This window comes from Ornithorhynchus anatinus, chromosome 4 (assembly GCF_004115215.2).
Source record: "Ornithorhynchus anatinus isolate Pmale09 chromosome 4, mOrnAna1.pri.v4, whole genome shotgun sequence".
Lineage (NCBI taxonomy): Eukaryota > Metazoa > Chordata > Mammalia > Monotremata > Ornithorhynchidae > Ornithorhynchus > Ornithorhynchus anatinus.
In genome coordinates, this window is record NC_041731.1 from 122,804,767 (window position 1) to 122,818,298 (window position 13,532).

General features: G+C 45.5%; 1 non-coding gene across 1 annotated transcript; it reads right to left on the minus strand.

Moving 5' to 3' along the window:
- Positions 1-1,100: 1,100 nt before the first annotated feature.
- Positions 1,101-1,172, minus strand: TRNAE-UUC. The gene has a single exon. It is a non-coding gene; the product is annotated as a tRNA-Glu (tRNA).
- Between the last annotated feature and the right edge of the window lie 12,360 nt (positions 1,173-13,532).

Below are 13,532 nucleotides of genomic sequence, written 5' to 3' on the forward strand. Positions count from 1 at the left end.
AAACTTCATGACCCTTGGTGATTTATATCTCACCCGGGATTGCCTCTCTCTGGTGTTGAGGTAACGTCATTCTTGAAAGATCCTTCTGCTGGAAATGATGGTTCTTAAAATGAGTGTAAAGAATGTCAAGTCATCCCACCGGAGGGTAGGAAATATTTGTTTTTCCTTGCCCCCCAGGTAGGCGGGCAGAGCTTACTCTTGTTACAGCTGAGCCTGGTTGGTAGCACAACTCAGCACTACTTCAGACGTCCCCTAATATCCCTGGGTTTTCAGTCGTATGAGTGATGGTTTCCTACAAGCGCACCTCTTCGAAGTAGATTTGAGGAGGATGAAAACCTATCATTGTTCAAGTTGATTTTCGTAGGCTTCCCCAGTGGAAGCAACAGTGGAGGGTGGGGTGAAGGAAGACCCAGCGTTAAATAATTTGGGCAGAGAACCTGTCTACCAACTCTGTTATAGTGTCCTCTCCCAGGAGCTCATTGCAGAGAAGCAGCGTTGCTTAGTGGAAAGAGCCCGGGCTTGGGAGTCAGAGGTCATGGGTTCTAATCCTGGGTCCGCCACTTATCACCTGTGTGACTTTGGGCAAGTCATTTCACTTCTATGTGCCTCAGTTACCTCATCTGTAAAATGGGGATGAGGACTGTGAGACCCATGTGGGGCAACCTGATTACCTTATATCTAATTATTAATAATAATGATAATGTTAGTATTTGTTAAGCGCTTACTATGAGCATAGCACTGTCCTAAGCGCTGGGGTAGATACAGGGTAATCAGGTTGTCCCACATGAGGCTCACAGTCTTCATCCCCATTTTACAGATGAGGTAACTGAGGCCCAGAGAAGTTAAGTGATTTGCCCTCAGTCACACAGCTGACAAGTGGCAGAGCTGGGAATCAAACCCATGACCTCTGTCTCCCAAGCCCATGCTCTTTCCACTGAGCCATGCTGCTTCTCTACAAAAGGGAGCTGCGTTGGCTGGGAAACGGACCCGGGTCATAGCTGCCTTCCAAGCAGTTGACCCGGGTTCCTTTCCCAGCGAACCCAGGTCAACTGCTTGGAAGGCAGTTATGCTCACCACTATACCACCGATCCGTATAACCATTCCCATACCGGGAGTCGAACCCGGGTCGCCTGGGTGAAAACCAGGAATCCTAACCGCTAGACCATATGGGAGCGCTATTGCCACCATCATTATTATCATTATTACTCTACACACAGTAAGTGCTCAATCAGTATGATCGAGGATTGAAGGAGAGGAGAAGAATGGCTGTGGATGACCCTGTAAAGACCCCCCCCAAACTGGACACACACTCTCATAAAATCCCTGTTGATGATGAGGATGATATTTGTTAAATGATTTCTATGTGTCAAGAACTCTTCTAAGCACTGGGGTAGATACAAGCTAATCAGGTTGGACACAGTACCTGTCCCACATGGGGCTCACAGTCTTAGTCCCTACTGTGCAGAAGAGAAAACGGGTCTAGAGAAGTGATGTGGCGTGCCCAAGGTCACACAACAGGCAAGTGGCAGAGCTGGGATCAAACCCAGGTCCTTCTGACTCCCAGGTATGTGCTGTGTCCACTAATAATAATAATAATAATGTTGGTATTTGTTAAGCGCTTACTATGTGCAGAGCACTGTTCTAAGCGCTGGGGTAGATACAGGGTAATCAGGTTGTCCTACATCAATCCCCATTTTACAGATAAGGAAACTGAGGCCCAGAAAAGTGAAGTGACTTGCCCACAGTCACACAGCTGACAAGGAGCACAGCCAGGATTCAAACCCATGACCTCTGCCTCCCACGCCCGTGCTCTTTCCACTGAGCCACGCTGCTTCACTAGGCAATACTGCTTCATTCTTAACACCTGGGGAAGCCCTTACAGGCCAACACTGAATCGCGGGAGGAGCCTCACCAAGAGCTGAGACTTGTTAGGGGGCTGAGGACTCAGTCTTCTCTCAGAAGATTCTACAGCAGGGCAGAGAGCACCTCCTCACCAAGAGCTGAGAACTGTTATCTCTCAGAAGATTCTACGCAAGAGCTGAGCGCACTCCTCACCAAGAGCTGAGACATGTTAGAGAAGCAGCATTGGCTTAGTGGAAAGAACATGGGCTTGGGATTTAGAGGTTGTGGGTTCTAATCCCAGCTCTGCAATTTATCGGCTGTGAGACTTTGGGTAAGTCACTTAACTTCTCTGTGCCTCAGTTACCTCATTATTAAAGTGGGGAATTAAGACTGTGAGCCCCATGTGGGACAACTTGATTACCTAGTATCTACCTCAGTGTTTAGAACAGTGCTTGGCACATAGTAAGTGCTTAACACATGCCATTATTATTATTTTAGGGAGCAGAGGACTCAGTCATCTCTCAGACAATTCTACACCAGGGCATAGTGAACCTCCCCTCAAGACTTGCCCGAGGAAAGGTCCAGTACTATCCTTAACAGGCAGTAACAAAGTGTGAATGCCCAAAACTGCTCACCACCCAGTCAGTCCATCCGTACCATTTTTATCGAATGCTTATTCTGTGCAGAGCACTGTTCTAAGCTCTTGGTCCTTGGGAGAGTACAGTAAAACTGTCAAAGAGTTTATGACCTAGAGGCCTAATCTGGGCACCTCACTAGTTGGAATTGGGAATACGTGTGTGTGTGTGTGTGTGTTTGACAAAGGAAAAGTATCTAAAAAAGTGAGAGGTTGAGGGGCTCAGCCCTGCTTGGCAGATTGGGAAGCAGCATGGCTGAGTGGAGAGAGCATGCGCCTGGGAGTTAGAAGCTCATGGGTTCTAATCCCAGCTCCACCACTTGTCTGCTGTGTGGCCTTGGGCAAGACAATTTGCTTCTCTCTGCCTCAGTTACCTCATCTGGAAAATGGGGATTAATACTGTGAGCCCTGTGTGGGACAGGGACTGTGTCCAACCCAACTTGCTTGTATCCACTGCAGCACATAGTAGGGTCTGGCATATAGCAAGTATTTAACAAATACCATGATCTTTATTATTGTTATAGGGGGAAGTCTTTGCCAGGAGACATTTTATGTGGTTGGCCTGCATTTCCCTAAACACGAGGCTGACAAGCTGGTGATTAAACCTGACTGAACCCATCTGTGACAACTGCCTATGCAATCATCACGAGATGGGGAATCCTTCAACCCCGGTCTTAAAATTATCTCTGGAAGGTTGTCAGACCAGCTCTCTTTGGGATCACTATATTATTACTATTATTATTATCATATCTGTTAAGCCCTCCCTACATGTCAAGCAGTGTTCTAAGCAACTGGGGAAGATACAAGTTAATCAGGTCAGACACAGTCCCTGACCCATATGGAGCTCATAGTTTAAGTAGGAAAAGAAGAGATGGCTTTTTAAACGAGTGTATATATACTCAAAATCAATAAAGAAAAGGCAGGATAACATTGTCATGAAGTGAACCCATGTGCTAAGTGAGGATTGAAGACCTTTTTAGTCCCTTATGTTAGGACTGCAGAAAAAAAAGGTTTAAGTAGCCTTAGATTCAATAGTATTTTTCCAAAGGTTGGGTAATGAGAAGCATAGTGGCCTGTTGGACAGAATAGGGGTCTAGGAGTAAGAAGATCTCAATTCTAATTTCAGCTCCAACTCTTATCTTCTGTGCCATCTTGGGCAAGTCACTTCAAGTGCTTTGTGCCTCAGTTTCTGCAACAATAAAATGGGGATTCAATCCAGTCTCGCTTCTGCTTAGACTGTGAGACCCACTTGTGATAGGAACTGGCTCCTCCTCATTATCTTGTAATAATAATGTTGGTATTTGTTAAGCGCTTACTATGTGCAGAGCACTGTTCTAAGCGCTGGGGTAGACACAGGGGAATCAGGTTGTCCCACGTGGGGCTCACAGTCTTAATCCCCATTTTACAGATGAGGGAACTGAGCACTTAGTACAGTGCTTGGTACTTAACAGTATCACAACTAGTATTATAAGGAATCTATATTTTGAAGATTTGATAAGATTTGCCCTAGAATTCATTTAGAAATAATCATCCAGAATCATCTTGTCCAAAGCTTATTTTATCAGGCATTTTTACTGTCAGTGTGTTGACTCTACCAAGATCCTCCATTGATGAATGTCATAAGTAAATGACAGCTGGTCAGTTTTGGTGGGGAAGAGAAAGTTAGTCAGTACCTGATTTTTTTTTCCTCAGGTATCCTCAGTGCCGAGTAGTGAATATTTGCTGAAATAGGTAATGTGGTAAATTTAGAAGCTGCCTAGTGGAAAAAGCACAGGACTGGGAGTCAGGAAACCTGTGTTCTAGTCTAGGTTCTGCCACTTGCCTACCGTATGACCTGAAGCAAGCCTCAGTGTGGCTTAGTGGATAGAACACGGTGCTGGGAGTCAGAAGGTCATGGGTTCTAATCCCGGTTCTGCCACATGTCTGCTCTGTGACCTTGAGCAAGTCACTTCACTTCTCTGAACCTCAGTTACTTCATCTGTAAACTAGGAATTAAGAGTGTGAGCCCTACATAGGACAGGGACAGTGTCCAACCTGACTACCTTGTATCTACCACAGCATTTAGAACAGTGCTTGGCACATAGTAAGTGCTTAACAAGTACCATAATTTATTATTATTCTCAGTGCCCCTTTTCCCTCAACTGTAAAATGGAGACAATTTTTTTTAGCTTTTAATTGCTATTTTCAACATGCTCTACTGATTTTACAGATAAAGAAGATCCAGATTTTCCTTTCTGATATCTCAGAGTTCAACAAGCTTTATTAAGTTTTTGCATTAATTTGCACTCAGCTAACTTAAATCATTTCCTTGTGCTATAGCATGAACTTTTACCTCTCCAACAGGCCCTCCTCAAGTAGCTTCCAGTCCTACCAAATTTGCCAGTCATCTCCAGTATTATATATTTTACTTGGCCCCTCAGCGTTTCTATAGTTCTGTTCATTCAATTGTCCGTGTCTTTATTTTCTGAGATTTATCTAGATGTAAATATATTTGTCTGTTTTCCTTGTAAGAGTGTAAACACCCAAATGCTGAGTGCAGTGCTCGACACACAGTCAGCACTCAACAAATACAACCTGATTACCCTGTATCTCCCCCAGCGCTTAGAACAGTGCTCGGCATATAGTAAGCGCTTAACAAATACCAACATTATTATTATTAAATACCACTGATTGATTGACTGATATGTACGTAGGTAAGAGAAGCAGCATGGCCTAGTGGAAAGGGCACAGACTTGGAGTCATAGGATGTGGGTTCTAATCACGGCTCCGCCATATGTCTGCTGCGTGACCTTGGGCAAGTCACTTTACTTCACTGTGCCTCAGTTACCTCATCCATGAAATGGGGATTAAAAGTGTGAGCCCCACGTGGGACATTCAGATTACTGTGTATCTACCCCAGCATTTAGAACAGTGATTGGCACATAGTAAGCACTTAACAAATACTATTATTATTATTATTGTTGAGCGTCTGGGAGAGAAGTGAATATCAAATGCTTAGCAGATGCAGGCCCAAGTGCCTAGGCATTACAATAAGGAGGGGATATAGGGGAAATTAAGGGTTAGTCAAGAAGGGCTCAAGGAGGGGATGTGATTTTAGTAAGGCTTAGTAAGGTGGATTGTTCATTCATTCATTCATTCATTCATTCAATAATATTCATTAGGCTCATACTGTGTGCAGAGCACTGTACTAAACACTTGAGAAAGTACAATACAACAATAACCAGGTACATTCCCTACCCACAACGAGCTGACAGTCTAGCGGGGGAGGAGACAGACACTAATATAAATAAATAAATTACAGTTATGTACCTTCATTCAATCGTATTTATTGAGCACTTTCTGTGTGCAGAGCAATGTACTAAGCACTTAATATGCATAAGTGCTGTGGGGTTTGGAGGGGGGACTGTTGGATATAAAGGGAGAGGGAGCTCCAAGATAGAGGGAGGCATTGGATATGAGGTAGGTGGAGGGACAGACTAGATTGAGGAACAGTGAATAGGTTGGTGTTAAAGGGAAAAGAGTCCGGGACGGGTTGTAGTAGGAAATCAATGAGGCAAGGAAGGAGGGAGGGTGAGTGCTGATTGAGTGCCTTAAAGCCCATGGTAATGGATTTCTATTTGATAATAATAATGATAATAATGGCAATAATAATAATTGTGGTACTTATTATGTTCATTCAATAGCATTTATTGAGCACTTACTATGTGCAGAGCACTGTACTAAGTGGTTGGAATGTATAATTGGGCAACAGATAGAAACAATCCCTGCCCAATGATGGGCTCACAGTCTAAATGATGTTCTTAGTAAAATTCTCTAAGTGCCAAGCACTGTACTAAGTGCTGGGAGAGATACAAGATGATCAAGTCCCACATGTGGCTCACAGCCCAAGTAGGAGGGAGAATATGTATTGAATCCCCATTTTACAGATCAGGAACCAGATACAGAGAAGTGGCTTGTCCAAGGTCACATAGCTACTTGGTGGAGCCAGGATTAGAATCCAGGTCCTCTGACTCGGTGGTCTGTACTCTTTCCACTAGGCCATGCTACTTCTACAAGCGGAGGTTTGATGCAGAGGTGGATAGGCAACCCCTGGAGTTTTTGGAGGAGTGGGGAGACAGGGACTGAATGGTTTGCAGAAAAATGATCTGGACACCAGAATAAAGTATGGGTTAGAGAGGGGCGATCAGCATAGTAGCAGTTTGGATGGAGAGAAAGGCAAGGAATCCAAAGGTGTTGTGAAGGCAGAAGTGACTGGATTTCTTGACTGACTGAATATGTGGGTTGAATAAGAGAGTTGAGTCGAGCAAGGATAATGGCTACGTTACAGTGATGGGAAAGTGAAGGGGACTACAGGGTTTGGGTGGGAAGACGAGGAAGACTGTTTCGGACATGATGAGTTTGAGAAGTTGGTGAGACATTCAAGTAGAGGTGTCTTGAAGGCAGGAGGAAATGCGAGGGTGCAGAGTAAGAGAAAATTTAGGGCTAGAGAGGTAGGTTTTGGAATCACCTATGTAGACCCAGTAGTTGAAGCCACGAGAGTGAATGAGTTCTCCAAGGGAGTGGGTGTAGATGGAGAATAGAAGGGGACCCAGAACTGAGACTTGAGGGATTCCCATAGTTAGAGGGTGGGAAGCGGAGGAGAAGCCCAGAAAGAGCCTGAGGAGTGGCTAGGAGAGAACCAGGAGAGAACATTGTCACTGAAACCAATACAGGCTTCCAGGAGGAAGGATTGGTCCGCAGTGTCGAAGGCATCCGAGAGATGGAGGAGGATTAGGATAGAGTAGAGGCCTTTGGATTTGGCAAGAAGGAGGTCACTGGTGACTTCAGGAAGGGCCATTCCCCTGTGTCTACCCCAGCGCTTAGAACAGTGCTCTGCACATAGTAAACGCTTAACAAATACCAACATTATTACTTCTTTAGAGTGAAGGGGATGAAAGCCAGATTGCAGAGGGTCAAGGAGAGAATCGGAGGAGAGGAAGTGGAGGAAGCAGGCGTAGATGCCTGATATGAAGAGTCTGGAAGGGAATGGTTGGAGGGAGATGAGGGAGCCGTGAGGTCAAGGGAGGGTGTTTTCAGTAGGGTGGATATAAACAAACACCCACTATACTGAAGACACCCTCCCTTGACCCCATATTTGTATTACTATCATTGTCCTACCCTCCAAATAAATATCTTTACGTTTACTTACTATAGCAACCTTTGCTTCTTGCCATTCTCCTGACTAGAAAGGGAGGAAAAGAAAGAATCATCACGTCGAACCTGTCATAGGTTTTACTAAAGTCTCATAATAATTTTGGGGACTCAAAATCAGAGAAGTTCTAAATTCAATTCCTTTTGGGGGGACTTCACATTTAGTAGAACCCCTTGCTTGTCATCAACCTCAAAACTGGGGACCGTTTATCACATTCACAAAGCTTCCATATTCCATTGTGCAGTGGGTTACGTGACGCGGAGGCAGCAGGGTCTCATAGACACAGTACAGTCCCCAGGTATAGGGAGACCTGGATTCTGATCCCTGCTCCTCTAATTGCCTGCTGTGTGAGCTTGGGAGGGTCACCTACCTTTTCTATGCCTCAGTTTTCTCATATTTAAACCCCATTCTCCTTCCGTCTTAGACGGTGAGCCCTAGGGGGAGAAGGACTGTGTCTGGTATGATTGTACTGTACCTACCCCAGTGTTTAGCACATAATAAGCACTTAACATACACCACAGTTATTATGATCGGCTTGGTCTGAGACATAAATGGGTAGGATCCTGCCTGTCAAATGCCTTGGCAGCCCCCGAAAAGAATGTGTTGTATATTTTAGTCTCTCCACCAGAAGGCCCCTTGCATAGTTTACTGTGGGCATGGGATACAGTAAAGTAGGCACATTTTTTTTTCATTTCCTTTTTGCCTTTTTCTGCCATACACAAAGGTTTCCTATGTAAAGGAAAAATCCCTGAGAATTTTCAACAGGAAAAGTGGATGCTCAATTGAATTCAATTTGGTAAACTTTCAAATATTTGCTAGATCATTTTCACAAATCAGAAAACCAGAAAAACACCTGGCAAATTTCCCCTAGGTCATTTAAAAAAATCTTCTAATGAATTTTGGCTGAATAGAGGACCTCCATATTTTTCCAGAGGCAGGGCCACCTCTTTTTAGACCTACAGAATACGGTTTTCTTCCCCCACAGGGGAGATGGAGTAAATGAAAAGCCCCAAGCCCCAGATGCTTTAGCACGCGTCCAGTGGGGCTCCCTCCGTAGGCCTGAGGGCATGCAGCCTTCAGTCTTCAGGGCTAAAGAAAACATGGGAGATTTGCTTCAACTCAGGGGAACGGGGGAGAAACTGGAAAGGCTGTGAGGGTGGGAGTTAATGGAGGTGCTGAGGTGAAAGGTCACCACATCCAGGATGAGATCACTGCCTTACGATCTCGCTGCTAAATGGAGCATTTTGGGCAGAGCGGCGAGCCTGAAAAGGAGAACGGTATTAGCTACTTTGCAAAGGACAAAAGGGGAGCAGACGGGGGAGAAATGTTTAGGCTTCAACCTTGTCCTTTTTCTATTGTCTTATTGCTGTTTTATCTCAAAAAAGTCTTTCAAAGACGTAAGGAGGCAGTGGTGGAAAATTTCAGATTCTGTCAATAGTAATTGTGATATTGAATAAATAATGTTGGTATTTAAGTGCTTACTATGTGCAGAGCACTGTTCTAAGTTCCGGGTACGATACAGGATAATCAGGTTATCCCACGGAAGTCTCACAGTCTTAATCCCCATTTTACAGATGAAGTAACTGAGGCACAGAAAAGTTAAGTGACTTGCCCACAGTCACACAGCTGACAAGTGGCAGAGCTGGGATTCAAACCCATGACCTCTGACTCCCAAGCCCAGGCTCTTTCCACTGAGCCACACTGCTTCTCTAAGTGCTTACCGATGTCTGGGAGTCAGAGGACCAGGATTCCGATCTCGGTTCTGCCACTTGTTGATGATGGTATTTGTTAAGTGCTTACTGTGTGCCAAGCACTGTTCTAAATGCTGGATTGTAAGTTCTTGGGAGTCACTTAATGTCCTTCTGCCTCAGTTTCCTCTTTTCTCAAATATGGATTCAGTCGAATACGTAATGAGAGAAGCTGGATTGGATGAAGATGAACGGGGAGTAAAGATTGGAGGAAGGAATATAAACAACCTTCGTAATGCTGATGATACTACCCTACTAGCAGAAAGTAAAGAAGATTCAAAGGGCTTATTATTAAAAATTGAGGAGCAGAGCAAAAAGATGGGCGTGCAATTGAATGTCAAGAAAACAAAGATCAGGACAACTAGAAGTTGTAACACATTTGTAGTGGATGGAGAGAAGATTGAAATAGTTGACAATTTTTCTCTCCTGGGATTGATAAACAATAGTAAAGGAACTAGCAGTCAAGAAATACACCAAAGATTAGTGTGAGGAAGATCTTAGAGAAGCAGCATGTCTCAGTGGAAAGAGCCCAGGCTGGGGAGTCAGAGATCGTGGGTTCAAATCCCAGCTCGGCCACTTAGCTGTGTGACTGTGGGTAAGTCACTTCACTTCTCTGGGCCTCAGTTACCTCATCTGTAAAATGGGGATGAAGACTGTGAGCCACACGTGGGACAACCTGATCACCTTGTATCCTCCCTAGTGCTTAGAACAGTGCTTGGCACATAGTAAGCGCTTAACAAATGCCAACATTATTATTATTATCTTCTATGAAGAGTCTGGAAAAAATCATGAAATGTGCTGATGTAATAATTGCTATAAAAATACACATTGTCAATTTTATGGGGTTTCGGTGATGATATATGGATCTGAAAGCTGGACAGTGGAAAAACAGGATAGAAAGAGCATCGATTCTTTTGAAATGTGGTGTTGGGAGGATGTGCTGGGATTGAGGAGTGGGAAAACATAGATGAGAATGTTCTTTTTAGCCTTAATTCTGGGTTATTCAGCCCCTATCTGTTATATTGTACTCTCCCAAGTGCTTAGTACAGTGCTCTGAATAATAATGAATAATAATAATTATGGTATTTGTTAAGTGCTTACTATGTGCCGAGCACCATTCTAAGCGCTGGGGTAGTAGATACAGGGTAATCAGACTGTCCCACGTGGGGCTCACATTTTTTAATCCCCATTTTTACAAATGAGGTAACTGAGGCACAGAAAAGTTAAGGGACTTGCCCAAGGTCACACAGCATACAAGTGGCAGAGCTGGGATTAGAACCCATGACTTCTGACTCCCAAGCCCGTGCTTTTTCCACTAAGCCACGCTGCCTCTGAACAATAATAATAATAATAATGTTGGTATTAAGCGCTTACTATGTGCAGAGCACTGTTCTAAGTGCTGGGGTAGATACAGGGTAATCAGGTTGTCCCACGTGAGGCTCACGGTCTTAATCTCCATTTTACAGATGAGGTAACTGAGGCCCAGAGAAGTGAAGTGATTTCCCCACAGTCACAGAGCTGACAAGCGGCAGAGTTGTCCTGTGCCTCAGCAAGTCTCGATGGGGAAAGCACCATGGAAGATAGATAGCTTGCTTTCGAGGGGGAGGTGGGAGTGGGAGACGTCAGCTGAGTGCAAAGCAAGAGCCCCGAGGGACATCAAAGGACTGGCACACAGTAAGCACTCAGTAAGTAGAAGTATGATTTCTTGATCGATTGATGAGAAACTGTATTCAGGAGGAGGCTGACAGGGATACAATTTGCATATAGAGAGGTTTGTTTGGTTTACTATTGGGTCTGGGCATCCTATAAGTGCTACCGATTCTTAGTAGATGGGGTTGAACTATGACCCAACATGGCGCCCTCCCCGGTGATGGTCACCTGTCAGTCATATGATGCAACCCACTGCCAGCCTGGCAACTAGACCCACATGTCTCACCTTTATAATTATCACCAAGATCCGCCCTTTCCTCTCCACCCAAACCGCCATCTCACTGGTACGGGCTGTCATAATATCTCGGCTGGATTATTGTGTCAGCCTGCTCTCTTATCTCCCTTCCTCCCATCTCTCCCTGCTCCAGTCTAGTCTTCACTCCACTGCCCGGCTCATCTTCCTGCAGAAACGCTCTGGGCATGTCACTCCCCTTCTTAAAAACCTCCAGTGGTTGTCCATCAACCTCCACACGAAACAAAACTTCTCACGCTAGGCTACAAGGGTGGTCTCCATCACCTTTCCCCCTCCTACCTCTCCTACCTCCTGTCTTTCTACTGCCCACCCCGCACGCTCCGCTCCTCTGCCGCCCACCTCCTCACCGTCCCCCGTTCTCGCCTCTCCCGCCGTCGACCCCTAGTCCACGTCCTCCAGCTGTCCTGGAACGCCCTCCCTCCTCACCTCCACCAAACTAACTCTCTTCCCCTCTTCAAAGCCCTACTGAGAGCTCACCTCCTCCAAGAGGTTTTCCCAGACTGAGCTTCCCCTTTTCCCTCTGCTCCCTCTCTGCCCTCCCCTTCACCTCCCCTCAGCTAAGCCCTCTTTTCCCCCCCTTTCCCTCTGCTCCTCCCCCTCTCCCTTCCCCTCTCCTCAGCACTCTGCTCATCTGCTCATTTGTATATATTTTTATTACCCTATTTATTTTGTTAATGAGATATACATCCCCTTGATTCTATTTATTGTTATTGTTTTTGTCTTTCTGTCTCCCCCGATTACACTGTGAGCCCGTCAGTGGGCAGGGATCGTCTCTATTTGTTGCCGAATTGTACATTCCAAGTGCTTAGTACAGTGCTCTGCACATAGTAAGCGCTCAACAAATACTATTGAATGAATGAACATGGGTCCCCCGAGCCATGCCAGCGACTCCATTCTCTCTTGCCTCTTTTGGAGCTCCTCTCTGTCCCCTGGAAGGTTGGTGGCCCCGAGAGAACTGGGGGAAATGGAGGAAAATGCCCTGGGTGGGCAGGATCCCTCTCTAGGAACTTGGACAGAACCACTTTGGTTTTCCCCCCACCTCCTGCAGAAGCCCAGTCCAGTGGACTGTGAGAGAAGCCCAGTAGTGGTGGGCGCAGCAGTGGTCGCTCTCCGTGCCTGACCACGATAGCCCCAGATATGGCTGCCCAGATTGGGGTCTCCCCCACCCCTGCCAAGGGGCCCCTCTGAGGAAGGATTTTTGTAGCAGGACATATGCCGCCTGGTCTCCTCCCTGCCCCCGCAATCTGGATGCATCCCAGATCAGATTCTGCCCCCCGTTCCTGCTGCTGGGGTCAGCTCTGGAGGATAGTCCTGCTTCCTTCTTTCCTGGTGTCGCCCCATGGTTGCAAGAGCATTGCCTAGTGGTTAGAGCATGGCCTGGGAGTCAGAAGGACTTGGGTTCTTATCCCAGCTTTTGCCATTTGAGTGCTGTGTGATCTTGGGTAAGTCACTTCACTTCTTGGTGCCTCAGTTACCTAATCTGTAGAATATGGATTAAGGCTTTAAGCCCTATGTGGGACAGGAATTGGGTCCAATCTGATTAACTTGTATCTGTCCCAGTGCTTAGTATAGTGCCTGGCATATAGTAAGCACTTAACAAATACCATAAAAAAGATCAGGCAATCAAGTAATTTATTTATGAAGACAGTAAGTCAGGAGCCAATATAAACCACTCTTTTATCATCTTGAAGGATTTCTCCTGATTAATGTACCAGAGTGCAAAATGTGCCAATCCATTGTGGAACCTGGCATCAGTGTTTCTGGATAGCACTGGCCTTTGGCATCTAGCTACCAATCTCTCCAAGGATTCATAATGCTGAATTGTCCAGGAGGGAGAGAGAGAGGCGGTGGGTGGGCAGGGTGGGGGAGAACGCTAATGTGTTTAGAAAGGAGAAATATTAAAATGGGACAAGAGGCAGGGTTTGGGATTTTCTTTTTCTACTGCTTTGCTTGTGACTGATGGGTTTCTTTATGAATTTACCCTTTAATTGTGAATATCTTGCCTCTTTGCTCTCCTACTACAATCCAGCCCTCATACTTCACTCCTCTAATGCCAACCTTCTCATTGTACCTCCATCTCATCTATCTCACCACCGATCTCTTACCCACATCTGGCCTGCAAAGCCCTCCCTCTTCTTATCTGACAGATAATTA